Genomic DNA, 16013 nt, shown 5'->3' on the forward strand with positions numbered 1-16013 from the left:
TTGAGTAGGGTTACCATATTTTGGAAAGCTGAAAAGAGGACAGTTTTTCAAAATTTTCAGTAATTGCAGTAAAAGCCGGAAAATGGTAAAATTTTACCTGATCTTGTGGTTGGTTAACTAAAACAAAATTGTTGAATTGTTCGTTGGTTGACTAAAAAAAGGTAAACTCCCGAAATACCCGCCGGAACGATGCTTAAGTACTCATTTCCTATATCTCAGTCGAATTTTAATCTATATTTAACTAACATTTTCAAAAGAGAGGAGAAATTATCGAAAAAGAGGACATTTGGGTGTCCTCCGATGACACTTTCAAAAAAGTAAAAAAAGAGGAGAAAATCCTCTTAAAAGAGGACGTATGGTAACGTTAGTTTACATAGAGAATATATTAGTTACGCAGAAATATCATTCAAATATCTGTGGTCGTACCGCCGTGTTACTCCCAGCTCAAAAAGGTCCGCACTATCCAGAGAAATCCGAATCGCGATATAATAATAATGAACAAATTCCAACGTCCGCGTTTACAGTTGAATCTCTTGTATATAGCCTACTCCTCACAATGCGTACACATGGCTAACTCCAAATTACGACTAAAGCAAAGGTAAGGCAGCATAGAAATATGCCGACTTATATCTACGTTACCACCATTTTTTTAGCGGTGCATAAATGTATGCAACTGGTCAATCATCGTAATTTTATCAATTCCATTTTTCGCGAATAAAGCCCCTATGGTCCGTGATATGGTGTAATATTGTTTATATACGTATTCAAGTGAAAAGCAGGGGCATGAGGTAACAATTTGGAATCACTTGAATCGTGTGGCCCGCGAGCGATTCGAGGTAATTTGAGTTTGACACCCCTGTTCTGCATCATTTGGCCAAGCTCATGTGACGCATGCTCATTTGTCACTATGCTCAAGTGGCACACACTAAAGTGTGACCATGGTTATGTGTCCCGATTCTCACGTGTCCTGATCGTCGTGACGTCACGCCACATGTCGTGACGTCACAATAGTGTATTTCGACTTGAAAATGTGACTTCGTGGTGGTCACAAACAGTTTGTTGAAATCTGGAATACCAGTATGACAGTGTTGAGAATCGTGAGCACATCTAACGCATCGAGCCTATCCCGATTCTTAGAAAAGTATCGTTGCGTTTTAATGTGCTGAAACCACCCTCGGATTCTGCCTATGAGATTGGGGTGGTCAATATGATATTTAAAAAAAATAGTTACTCCACCAAAGTTGATCAACTATAGGAATTTTGAAAGTTCACTAGTGGTTACTACTTCGGAAAAAGAGTTATTGGAATATAAACAAGTCAAATCGAGCCGAGCAATGTCGTAATACCGAGGCATCGTTTGCAGTAGACCCCATGCTTCAGATCACGATACCCAATTTCGTTCCAACTAGAGCAGGGGCGGACAGCTCGTGGCCCGCAAGAAGGTTTGAGTGGCCCGCGAGGTGATTATCGAAATTAGTTATATTATAAAAAAATGGATTGCCCAGATTGTGAACTTGCAAGACCAACCAAAAAGTATGACTAGTCTGGCCGCAACACTTGGGATGTTGATGATAATATCAGTTCCGACAAATTGACAGATCCATGGAAGAGTCACATTTTAGGTGGATCTTCGTCCATCAGAGGTGGTCAAAGTAGTCGAGAGAGCTACTCAAGTAGAAGTAGCGACGGAAAAATCTACTCTAGTACGAGTAGAAGTACTTCTTCCATGAGCCACCTAAAACTACTTGAAGTAGAAGTAGAATTGACTGACTTCAAATCTACTCAAGTAGTCAGTAATTGTTAAACGATCGTAATTCGTTCGCATGGATTGCCAAAAGCAGCAAATTGAGCTATGCGAAAGGTGCAGAGAGTGATTCATATTGATGCATAACGGAAGGTATCCAATTTTTCAACAATACAAGTATTCGTCCGTATCATGAAATGAAAATGATAGTATTGATATCGAAATGCGATACTAGTCCTCTGTTTACTCGAACAGCCAGTTGTAGAAAATATCATGGTATATTGCGCCCTCTCCCATATTATAAGTAGGGCTGGGCAAAATCGAGTACCTGAGTGACTCGATTCTGAATCACGCAATATGCTTCGAGTCGAGTCGAGTAATCGAGTATCACTCATTATGACGTCATAACAGAATGTAATATGTCAAAGCTCAAATAGGTACCTTTTATGCCACCACAAAGAATATAATGCCTGTTATCCATCACAATAAAGATACTTTGGTATTTTTCGACCATACCGATTTCATTTCACTTGGTGACAGTATTGTGGGATGACCATGACTTCGGAAATGTTCTATTTCCAGTAACGTTCGTAGCTTTGTACTTTATGTTTCGTATGCTACGATGCGGACAATGAAAGTTTCAAGGTTTCAACAGTGAAAATTAGTATCGAAACTACAATTCTCGTTGACAAATTAACTTTCAGTGAGGAAGAGCGTATAATTTCAATACTCGAAAAAATCGCCTTTTACTACTCGACTCGAATCATTAAAATTTATACTCGATTCAGATTCGAGTACTCGAATCATTGTGCCCAGCCCTAATTATAAGCAGAGGTGGTCAGTAACGAACTACTTCTACTTTTTCGAACTACTCAAGTAGTTTTCCTCTACTTCTGGTACTTACTTAAGTAGATCAGATTTTCAGATTACCGAAATATGGGCACCCAGATGATCATGACATCGGGGATGTGTTATTCCCAGGGACGTTCATAGCTTTTTACTATGTCTTGTAAGCTGTGACACGGCCAATCAAGGTTTCTATTATGCTTCCTCAGCGGAAAATAGTACCAAAACTATATAATTCTCGTTTGTAAATTAACTTTCACTTGCAAGGAGCGTATAATTTCAGTACTCGAAAAAAATCGTCTTTTACTACTCGACTCGAATGATTAAAATTAATACTCGATTCAGATTCGAGTACTCGAATCATTGTGCCAAGCCTTAGATAGCAGCCTCGGAATTAGTGTTGGGATGAACTTACTACCTTCGAGTCACGAGTCATCTCGAGTCATTGCAGATTTTGACTCGAGTCAAGTCAAGTCAATCGATTTTCAAAGGTGACTCGAGTCAAGTCAAGTCACTCGTTTTTTTGGAGGTGACTCGAGTCAAGGCAAGTCAAGTCACGAGTCAAGTCACAATTCAAGTCAAATTGAATTTTCGAAGTATGAGTGATGATTCAAAGTCAATAAATTTTGCTAGCTGATTGAAAGACAGATTAATTGATCATTTATCTTGAATCGAATAACGAATATCTAGTTAAATATACGTCCAAAAAGACGTTGTCTCTCTCACGAACGCGTAGAACTGCTAATAAAATACGTGAGTAACTGTACGGCTCCATGCTACAGTCAGATATTATCAGCCAATATATAGGACCTAATACGAAGCTTCGAGAAGTTGAAACAAATTGATATGGTACAATTGCCTACACTACCCAATACCCATCTACACATCCGTAAGAATGTAAACGCACAACCTATATTTGTTCGATTTAAATCATACAAGAGGGTTGGTAAATGTGAGCACTGCGCAACGTAGGCCTAAGCATTTAGCCGTCTAAGAAGCAGAGACACAATGCTATTTAGATTAATCTTCTGCTCCTACTGCTACGGAAGCGTAAGCTGTGATCGTTTAGTTTGCGGTCACTGCTATCATCGTAGCACGATTTTCATATAAACGGAAATAAAAAATGATTCACCATGAACATGAAAATACAAAATGTGATAAATCTAGAATAGTAGGACCATAGCAATTTACAGCGCAGCTACGCTGTAAATTGCTATGGTAGGACTATTATAAGTAGTTTCTCGATTAAGATATAGCTAGGGCCCCAAAGGGGCCTGGCTGCCCATCCAACAAGTCGCTGCTGAAGAGATTCGGCGTCCTAAACATAGAAGTTATGCCGAAACTAGAAATCGCCAAGTTTATGTATCAGTTCCACGGCGGTCGTTGCCCCGAATATTTCAATGATTTCTTTACCTCGGAATCAAAAGCGCACAAGTTCAACACACGCGCGTCCACGTCGTCCAAATATCATATGATCGACCGAAAAGATCATCGCTCTATCAAATATGCCGGACCTGATGTGTGGAACAGTATCCCGCCGGCCATCCGACAGTCGACGTGCATGTCCAGTCCACATTCACGTCGAAATACAGGTAATTACTACTAGATAAATACAGTCCATCCTCAAGATTACCGGACCACGACTGACCCATCGATCTGGCTTTCCATGACATGCCGCCCTATTTCTTGTCGTTTTTTCTATATTATCTTCTTTACTTTCATTCAGTGTGCAGTGCGTGCCTCCTCTTTACATCGCCTGGACCAGAGGTCTCAAACTCAAACATGCTCGCGGGCCAATTTCCTAGTTTTTGATGACGTCGCGGGCCGCAGCATCAATAATAGGGATAGGAATGATTTCCAGGCCTTATTTGACGGGACCTTGCAGACAGGCATTCCACACACATCGTGGAAATACAATTTGCTATTGTACTATTCACGCTTGACGCGGAAATAATCATATTTTCAAATAAAATTGTTTCTGTGTCGGGCATGATTTCGTAATGAATGAGTTATAGACATCATGCGAGAGGATGTATCATGACATCGTAAAACTGTCGGGTTATAATATTGCAGCTAGTGGACCTTTGGCGTGCCACAATTTTTTGTAGAATATTTTAAAATCTACTGAAGATTGATCTGATATCAGAGCAGTTGAGCGATGCAGCCTAATCCTGGTTTGATATAGTCGTGATAAGTAGCCTATGGGCTATTGTTACTGTCATCGCCAAAGTCAAATTAAATCAGCGTTAGATTTTGCCTTCGATTATTATTGGAACATATCAATGACAACCTGAATATAATCAATATATAGCCATATATGGGTTATAGTAATAGCTATATAGTAATAGCATTGCTTCTTAACCTTTTTAACCCTTTTGCTTCCAATAAGATTTCTCGTAGCCCATGACCATTTTCAACACAATTTCTGATGGTACCCATTCACATAAAATCGTGCGTAGCGCGAAGACTATTTTCCAGTTGAATAAATTGACCAAGAAAATAGTCCACAGCATATAGGCCTAATTTCACAACGCATCGACGATGTGGTGCTTCGTACCCCGATGGGGTTTACGGATCCTGGTTAAAGAACCCCTGTAATAGAAATGTCCAATCGGCAAAGAATTCATTGGTGTTACAGCTGTAGAGCGTACTAGCTTACCCGCCACCGATAATAACACGGATAAAGAGAACAAACAACACCCAGCATCTTTGTTTGTTTGTTTTATTCGCACAACATTGGCGCTTATCGCCTATAAGGTCATTTGCGCCCAGTACATCAATTTCAGTAATGTCAACTGTATTTTTACGGTCTTTTCTTCGTATTACGGACGACTTCCATGCACGCACTCTTCCACCATCAGTCTCGCTCGATTTTCATGCGCTCGCAACTTAGTCCTTTCATGCCATCTTTCAGGAGTTCGGCTCTCCCTTTCTCTGGGCTTTTCAAGGCGCTGTATTTACGGCGGGATCGGCGATGAGGAGCCCAGATAAACCCCCGACACATAAAAGCATGGCAGAGCCGAGACTCGAACCAGTAACCATTGGTGCCGTGACTGCAGTGTTCAACCAACTGCGTCACTCGCTTCCCCAACACCCAGCATGTAACCAACTATATGAGAATACCGATGGTTGCCATACTGACCTGATTAGATAGCTATTTACCCTACGCAACGCAAGCTACGACCTTCGATATATTACTACTCCCCATGACCGTTTCATAGATTGTTGTGTCCGTAGGATTACCGAGTCCCTGCTCCGAGTCGCAAGTGCTTCTCTGATTAACGGTTGACCCGACTCAACTCGGGTCCTTTTTATTTAATCACCCAGTCAGTCCGAAATCGAGTCGTTTTATGAAAAGGTCGTATCAAACCAAATCACAATTTTCAGTCACCAATCATCAACGGGTCATGTTTTATAATCATGAACTAGAAATGTAACGTAATCGCTGATCTTCTACCGCATGGTAGCTTTTAAAAGTGATGTGACAGTGACGTTTGTTGAGATTTAAGCAGAGGTGGTCAAAGTAGTCAAGAAAGCTACTCAAGTAGAAGTAGAAGTACCGACGAAAAAATCTACTCAAGTACAAGTAGAAGTACTTCTTTCATGAGCAACCAAAAACTACTTGAAGTAGAAGTAGAATTGACTGACTTTGAAAGTACTCAAGTAAGTAAGTAGTTGTGAAAACGAACCTGATTGGATGGATTATAAAAAGGTGCAAATTGAGTTATGTGATAGGTGACGAGCTTGATTCATATTGATGCATACCAGCAGGTATCCAATTTTCGATAGCATACGCATTCGTCCACATCATGGGATGAAAATTATAGTATTGATAAGGAAATGCGATACTAATCCTCTGTTTTCTCGAACAACACGTTTTGGAAAATAACATGGTATGGGCTGGCGCCATCTCCCATATTATAAGGCCCGTATAGTTTATTCGAAGAGCAATATGGAGAAGTTGTATAGGATACGGTGTAAACACTTTGCGCGATTAGTAAACGTTAATAAAAAACATGGTGGACCGTAAAAATGCCATATTGTGTAGCTTTATTTCCAGAAATTAAAGGCATTACTGCACTTGCTTTTATACTTCAACATGTATCTTATTCGGACAAAAGAACTGATATTAATTATAACTCAAAGTATATGAAACTGGGAATTGAAAGTGAAATATAAATACTACTTCTAAAAGCAGAATATGTATTTCATGTTTTTAGTCCAGAAAGTTTCAAAGGTGGTATGCTAAAACAGCTCTAAAACTAAAAAAAGTCAAAGTACACTCTTCCAGATTAGGACACGCCATGGACATATATGCTAGATCACGATATGACAAGAAAATGCTAGATTGCGAAACATCAGTTTCAAACGTTATGATGAGCCATATATACTGTGATGAATTATTTCATATGAGTGACGGGCGACAATGTGGTGTGAACGGAACCACGCCAACCCTCCACCTAAATTATATTCACCGATACTTTCGTGAAACAATACTGGTCACTCCGTATCAACTGCGCGCGAAGCGCGACGAAAATTCTGTACTTTACTACACTTTTATGAAAATTAGATGTTAATACTCCGTGAAAACAGCTCCGAAATTCATCAGGCTATCTTCCTAATTGGAAGATTGAACTACTTCTACTTGACAAACTGAAAATAGCGAAAAGTAAGTAAGTAGATCACAAAATATTAAGAAGTAGAAGTAAAAGTGGCGAAAATCAGATCTACTTGAGTAAGTACCAGAAGTAGAGGAAAACTACTTGAGTACTTCGAAAAAGTAGAAGTACTTCGTTACTGACCACCTCTGGATTTAAGTGATTGTTACATTAGTTTTAGCGTGAATTTTAAGTTCTAAAAAAGATATATGGCACATAAATATATATTGTTGAATACTTGAAATTCCAAAATGCCGTCGCGGGCCGCACAAAATGGTCTCGCGGGCCGCATGCGGCCCGCGGGCCTCGTGTTTGAGACCTCTGGCCTAGACCAAGGTGGGTGTCCGATTCCATAGACTACTCCAAGTCGCGTCGACAATCGACATCTTCCTGTCTTTTCATTGTATCGCATTTTTGTGGTGTAGTGAACTGATAAAATTGCTAATAAACCGAATGATGATGATGATGAATCCGTTCAGAAAAAAATCCCTAATCCTTATCCAATCTAAATCCGACAAAATCTCACAAATCCGGTTTTTTCAAATCCTAATCCTAATCCATGCTCATCTCTGATTAGATACGTTACACCCGTCATCATGCTTGCTTGCCCATAGGAAATGACTGCTCAATCAATCAGGTTTATTAATATTTTCATCGTTTCAAAACATCACAAGACTCAGCAATCTGAGCGCACCATAATTGCGGGTGTCTTTAATTTGTGCATGTCGCCAATGGCGCCAATGTCACCAATGTCACCAATGTCGAGGTGTATCTATTTTCTCTATGTCACCAATGTCGCCAATGTCACCAATGCCGACATTGCCGACAATGCCGCCATTGCCGACAATTACGACATTGTCGCAGATGCCGCTCGGGGGCCGAAACTAGGGCCGCTGGTTGGCCATCCCTGTTTACACGAATGACATGGCGAGGAGGAGCCTAGATAAACCTCCAACACATTAGGTAGGAATAGCGAGGAGTCTAGATAAACCTGCAACACTTAGGTAGGAATTCCGGAGCCAACCTCGGTCGGACTCGAACTCGTAACCGAACGAGATAGTGTACTTTTTGCCAGCGTACCTACGCCCGGTCGTGTATTTTCATCGCGAATCTTACACTGGAATGTATAAAGATTTCGAGGTTTATTCAATTCAACGTAGGCCTAAAAATGTAAATAATATGATTATTTATAAATAATTTGCGTTTGTGGCCATGCAATCTTCAGGTCTTCCCGTCAAGAATCGCGTAGTATGTAGCTAGATGGTCGAAGTACTTGAGTAGCCGAGTGATGAATTTCATGGCTTCAGAATTGGAGTCGTCTGGTCGAAAAGTTATATCCTATGCAGTCTGGAGTCATGACTTGGTCCACGTCATTCGAGTACAGGTCAAGTCAATACCAAGATTGATTCAAGTCCAATCACCAAAAATCCTGTCATTACAGTACGCTAGTTTCGAGCGGCATCGTCGGCAATGTCGGAATTGTCGGCAATGGCGGCATTGTCGGCATTGGTGACATTGGCGACATTGGCGACATTGGTGACATTGGCGACATTGACAAAATAGATACACGTCGACATTGGCGACATTGGTGACATTGGCGACATGTACAAATTAAAGACACCCCATAATTGCTAGTCCCATAGCCCATAGGTGACGACCAGAGATGAGCATGGGTTAGGATTAGGTTTTGAAAAAACAGGATTTGTGAAATTTTGTCGGATTTGGATTGGATTTGGATTAGACATTTTTTTCAGAACGGATTAGGATTTGGATTGGATTTACCTTTTTTCTGGGAGATTGAAATGTCGTGTGGCGAATGGCGACAAACTTTATTCAGATCAGGTAATAATGTACTTATGGTTACTAAGTTATCTTGAATCAAGAGAATCGTTGGTTGTGAAAGAAAATTTTCGAATCCCTCCATTGCATAAATTAGTATTTTTTTTGAATTTCCAGTTGGAATCGGATTAGGATTGAACATGGACTTGAATATGAAAAAGTTATGGATTAGGATTTGGATTTGGATTTGAAGTTTCGGATTAGGATTGGATTAGGACATAGAAATTTCAAATCCGCTCATCTCTGGTGACGACCAGAGATGGCCACAGTCCGGTTCAGGAGCCGGAGCCGGAGCAGGATTCCAATGATTTTTTACCTGGCCGGACTGGATCCGGATTTTGAATTTGGGGTGACGGTCGGATTTTAGCCGGATTTTTTGCTGCAATATGATTAATTAGCATTGTTCTGGCAGGATTTTTTCGGATTCCAAACCGGACATTCACCAGCCGGATATTTTCGGACTCTGAATTTCCAATTGCCAGTCGGATCCGGATAGATTCGGATCCCGAAATTTTGGAATCCGCCCATCTCTGGTGACGACCCGAGCGCTCAAATTAAATAAAGTTGATTTTATTTGAAAGCTACTGTCGCACTATAGAGGGTGTCGCACTGATAGTCGCACTGATTTCGAAACTATACATTAAAATCTGGTCCGGGCAACGGAAGTCCCTGAAAATACACCTCGAACTCTGAAAATCGTCATCGTTCTGAACAATCGCAAGCACGCAAGGGCCATTGTTATGTTCATTGTGCAGCGTCGTTGCGATTGTTTAGAACAATGCGGATAACAACAACAACAACAATTATTGGGTTATAATTTTCATCTGAACAAGTTACACACAATGTACAATGCGATAAGACACAATGCGATGTAATGAACAGATAGGAGGATGCCGAACGACACGCATCAGTAGCGATCCTTTACTCTAACATCCTCCTCGGCCTAGAGTGCCCGATGTCCCAGTTCTTTTCGATATTGATCTTTTTTGAAGCCGCGGTCTTTTCTACTAGTTCTTTCCATTCCTTGTGAGTGCTTTCTTTCTTCGGGTCTTTTTTCTGGGCTTTTTTGTCGCCGTAAGGCGACAGCGCGGGAAGAGGAGCCCAGATGAACCTCCGATGGGAATCAAACCCGGTCCACCGGCTTAGTAGGCACTTATCGTTGTCACTACGCTATCTACCACTACGCTACGCTATCTATCTATCTATCTATCTATCTATCTATCTATCTATCTATCTATCTATCTATCTATCTATCTATCTATCTATCTATCTATCTATCTATCTATCTATCTATCTATCTATCTATCTATCTATCTATCTATCTATCTATCTATCTATCTATCTATCTATCTATCTATCTATCTATCTATCTATCTATCTATCTATCTATCTATCTATCTATCTATCTATCTATCTATCTATCTATCTATCTATCTATCTATCTATCTATCTATCTATCTATCTATCTATCTATCTATCTATCTATCTATCTATCTATCTATCTATCTATCTATCTATCTATCTATCTATCTATCTATCTATCTATCTATCTATCTATCTATCTATCTATCGATATTCAGACTTTGAAGGCTATTTTGGAGTAGTTCCATTGCCTTGGTGAAATTTTAATGTATATTTTCAGAATCAGCGCGACAGTAGCTTTCAAATAAGATCAAATTTTCTTAATTTGATCGCTCGGGTCGTCAGCTATGGGATTGCGTTCAGATCGCTGAGCAGAAATGATCTCTGGGCAAGCAAGCGTGACGACGGGTGTTGTGTATCTATCCGTAGGCTAGTTATCTATAGTTGAACAGCTTCTTTGAGGTACAGAACTTCAATATACAATTGAATAGTATATTCATATTAAAATGAACCCGAATATTTTCTGCTGACACTCGTCAGGGGTAATCGTCAGCAACTAGTAGAGAATTCGAAAGAACAGCGTATATCAACAATCGTAACACAAAATATGACGTCACCAGCATCTATAGTTCTATGGCCCAATGGATCAATGATATATATACAATGATTGGAAACTACCGTGGGCTCTGCGATTCAGCGTGTACCGGGTCACGCTTCATCGCATACACAGTTGTGCTGTAAACAAAAGCTTCCTCAGCAATACTTCTTTGTGGAACTAGCAATGATATATGATACATTGGGTATATTTATCAGTGAAATACTACGTTAACGTGTTGAATAGTTTTAGAAACGCATTTCTTACTCGCGGCTGGGATTTTTTTCTGATTAAGCTAGCGGACTACTGCCATATAAACGCGGTCAAGTTAGGTTGAATTTCGCGCGTCATGCATGTATTGCAAATCCAATTCACACATTGACGACTCACGGTTATACGCATTACGCAATCACAACGCAGTAACCTTGTGACGGCCAACGTGGCGGACGTTCAACCACTGTTGCAAGTGACACAACCTTCATTCCAAATTGAGGTGTCACTTTTCCATCATATCGGTACATCAATAACATCACATATAAATAAATATCAAGTGGAGGTAGTTTTTAGAGAAGTAATTCTAGTTTTTCTGAGTACTCGGGTAGGTTTGCCTACTTCCTCGGGTAATTGCTGTGCTTCCATACCACTCACCAAACAACAGCATCACAACTTGGTTTTTGCCAGGGTTATCTAGATATCCCTGGGTTTTGAATATATTTGAAAATAGCACCCACATATTCATTGGATGGTCATTTTGTGGTAGTCATAAAAGCTTCACCCTCCAATTTCAAAAGTGATTATTTCCAACTAACTGCGTACATCACAGATTTCTATTTTCGCTACTTCTATTTGAACGTGAGTAAATCATTGCAGCAATACTTCAGTAGCAACGCTGTATACATCTATCTTCTCTGACAAAACGTCGCCTATCCATGATCATTCCACAAAATCCAGGTCGACTTTCAGGATCCCATCATGTTATGCAAAGAAATGAGGAATGATAACACAAGATACATATACTTCACAGATGTAACATTTACGAATGCAGTATTGAATTTTCAAATCCCTAATTCATGCGTATATAAACGAAATGATGCATGCATTTGAAAAACAAACATTAATATGCAACGGTACAGAGAGAGAGAAATATTTATTGATTCGTCCAACCGAAACGAAAATAACATTGGCGCATGAAATTATAACAAGATACTTAACGGTGTAGGACAGGGTGTAATCGATATGACTCTGGGTAGGGTCAACTAGTCTGATCACACCCTGCATTAACAGTGTCAGATATTCTTTATAAATTTGGTTGCAGTTGGTTGGGATTATCTAATTCATCATAGCATAACGTACAGAAATAGATCGATGCAAAAGTAACAATGTGGACAACAAAAACAGTTTATGTGTGATCTTTTAAGCAATAACAGTGCTAGATATCAATTTTTGTCATCTTCAACTTGGGAAAATTTCCTTCAAAAATGCAATAGTACACTCGCTTTCGTTAGCTCAAAAGTGGCCAATTACGACCTGAATGATGCCTTTACTCGTGATGAAATATCCTGCCTTGTTTAGATGTTAGCTTGCTCTTGCCCGAATCATTGGTAGGAAGGGGAACATTTTCTGTAACTGTATATGATATCAAGGTTAAAAGAGCCAGGAGGAGATAACGATGAATTGAATACTAAAACCTTCAATAAATGTCAGTATGTCCACACACGGGGGAGGAACTGTAAGCATTTCCCCTGAGCCTACATATGACATTCCTTTAGTGCGTGATAATACCAGCATATTTTGAACTATAATTGTCACAGATGTGATTCCCTGGCAAACACAGATTATTCTAGCAATAGTGGTTTTCCCGCATCAATCGATCCGATGCCAGTTCCAGACTGGGAACAAATTGCTCATTTTTCAATATCCTCCAACTTCTTGTAGTATGCAGCCCGTTCTTACTTGCTCCCAGTTGGAGGTGGTGTCTGCGTGTTTCATACGAGCACTCTTTTCTGGTAAATTCAAGGTTGGAATTGTTCAATAAACGCCCTGTCAACAAATACATTATAAGACATTAGATACGAAACTCGTTTTGTCAGTTTTGCCAGTCAAACATACCATTGGATCAAAATAAATAGTCATTATGGTAACAAGTAACTTCTCAACTAACACGTGTGTGTACAATGTACACATTTAGACAAATCTTGCCGGCTTTCCTGCGAGCTTCTTTCAGGCCCAATATCGTTTTTCAACAATAATCTACACACAAGAAGTCATGGATACGCAGTATTCCAAACATTTTCCGAATTTTGAACAACCCTAGTGTAGGCCTACATGTAAAATCTGTGCAAATATATTCCAGTGTAAGATTTTTACAGAGGGGTTTTATATTGCTTGAAAAATAACTTACATCAAACGGAACATCATGCTGACTACCGGACACCAGTATTATTGCTGCATTATTTCACTCATGCACTTTGTTCTTCGAAATGCCAATTTCCCTTTTCAATGATGATTTAAGAGAAGCGAAGAGGTTCCATTCCCCTGACCCGGGAAAGAGTTATATAGTAGCCTGGTTGCTTTCTATTAGAATGGGTCTCATCGACTTCTAAGGTTGGCCACCCACCAGCAATAAGATCACTCATATAAGTATCTGAATCAGTCATAATTTTTCAAGCTTTTTCCGCTCATATACAAATGCAAAAACATAAACAGCTAGTTAGTACCTGAACATTGCGCATTGGCGGAAGTTTGATTAGACCTTAGTATGTAGTACTGTCTCACCATGCTCGCAAAACTTGTTTACAATCAACCAACAAACGAGAAAACAGTGAAATATCTGCCAGCAAATGTGATAGCAGCACTCCACCACAGTCAACACCACTGTGATTCTATTAGAATTTTTGGCGAAAATCGGTGATTGTGTGAATCATGAAAATATACTCGGGTGTCATTACATTTTGTGCTTTGGAAATTACATCGGCATATTCAGGAACCTCTTGCCATACTGTTTCTTGGTGATGTGTTCAATGACAAATGCACGTAAACGACCGTTTTCGGGTGTATTTCCAGGTATTATGACGAAAAAACAATTTTAAGAAGACGAAGAGATACCTACTACACAGCCGTTTGACTGAATATTTTGCAGTTGAATCGTAAGAAATGTGTCGGTGCTCAAATCGTGCGAAATGCTCAACAGACCATGTCTATCGACAATCCTTGGGTATAAATATATTTCGAAGAGTGCGGGAATGATTTGACACCGGCGGCTGCTACGAAGAATCATCATTTTCTCGAATATATGATCACGACGAATAGTAGAACACTTTTTTAAAAGATTTAGGCTCCGGACTCTACATACATCTCATTAGAATCGAATTGAAATCGGACATTTTCGAAATTTCGGTAATCCGGACACAATTAGGGACCCAGTTCGACCCTTGGGACCTCGACTTGAATAATGATTTTGGTCTCGATAGAAGCGGCCAGACTAGTAAAATCCATTTCAAAAAGAATTACGCTCCGGACTCTACATATATCTCATTAGAATCGAATTGAAATTTGACATTTTCGAAATTTCGGTAATCCGGACACAATTAGGGCCCCAGTTCGACCCTTGGGACCTCGACTTGAGTAATGATTTTGGTCTCGATAGAAGCGGCCAGACTAGTAGAATCCATTTCAAAAAGAATTACGCTCCGGACTCTACATATATCTCATTAGAATCGAATTGAAATTTGACATTTTCGAAATTTCGGTAATCCGGACACAATTAGGGCCCCAGTTCGACCCTTGGGACCTCGACTTGAATATTGATTTTGGTCTCGATAGAAGCGGCCAGACTAGTAGAATCCATTTCAAAACGAATTGGGCTCCGGACTCTACATATATCTCATTAGAATCGAATTGAAATCGGACATTTTCGAAATTTCGGTAATCCGGACACAATTAGGGCCCCAGTTCGACCCTTGGGACCTCGACTTGAATAATGATTTTGGTCTCGATAGAAGCGGCCAGACTAGTAGAATCCATTTCAAATAGAATTACGCTCCGGACTCTACATATATCTCATTAGAATCGAATTGAAATTTGTCAGTTTCGAAATTTCGGTAATCCGGACACAATTAGGGCCCCAGTTCGATCCTTGGGACCTCGACTTGAATAATGATTTTGGTCTCGATAGAAACGGCCAGACTAGTAGAATCCATTTCAAAAAGAATTACGCTCCGGACTCTACATATATCTCATTAGAATCGAATTGAAATTTGACATTTTCGGTAATCCGGACACAATTAGGGCCCCAGTTCGACCCTTGGGACCTCGACTTGAATAATGATTTTGGTCTCGATAGAAGCGGCCAGACTAGTAGAATCCATTTCAAAAAGAATTACGCTCCGGACTGTACATATATCTCATTAGAATCGAATTGAAATTTGACATTTTCGGTAATCCGGACACAATTAGGGCCCCAGTTCGACCCTTGGGACCTCGACTTGAATAATGATTTTGGTCTCGATAGAAGCGGCCAGACTAGTAGAATCCATTTCAAAACGAATTAGGCTTCGGACTCTACATATATCTCATTAGAATCGAATTGAAATCGGACATTTTCGAAATTTCGGTAATCCGGACACAATTAGGGCCCCAGTTCGACCCTTGGGACCTCGACTTGAATAATGATTTTGGTCTCGATAGAAGCGGCCAGACTAGTAGAATCCATTTCAAAACGAATTAGGCTTCGGACTCTACATATATCTCATTAGAATCGAATTGAAATTTGTCATTTTCGAAATTTCGGTAATCCGGACACAATTAGGGCCCCAGTTCGACCCTTGGGACCTCGACTTGAATAATGATTTTGGTCTCGATAGAAGCGGCCAGACTAGTAGAATCCATTTCAAAACGAATTAGGCTTCGGACTCTACATATATCTCATTAGAATCGAATTGAAATTTGTCATTTTCGAAATTTCGGTAAT

General features: G+C 39.9%; 1 protein-coding gene and 1 long non-coding RNA gene across 2 annotated transcripts in view; both read right to left on the bottom strand.

Annotated features, from left to right (window-relative positions):
* The window catches only part of LOC145455118 (replication factor C subunit 3-like), a 120857-nt gene that overhangs the window by 28405 nt on the left and 76439 nt on the right, over positions 1–16013 (bottom strand). The gene's annotated exons all lie outside the window — the stretch shown is intronic.
* Positions 11991–13907, bottom strand: LOC145454943 (uncharacterized). The gene is made up of 2 exons (XR_013920254.1): positions 13154–13907; positions 11991–13084 (listed from the first exon to the last, which is right to left on the bottom strand). It is a non-coding gene; the product is annotated as an uncharacterized LOC145454943 (long non-coding RNA).

This window comes from Botryllus schlosseri, chromosome 14 (genome assembly GCF_051294905.1).
Source record: "Botryllus schlosseri isolate E-star chromosome 14, Bs_hap1, whole genome shotgun sequence".
Classification (NCBI taxonomy): domain Eukaryota; kingdom Metazoa; phylum Chordata; class Ascidiacea; order Stolidobranchia; family Styelidae; genus Botryllus; species Botryllus schlosseri.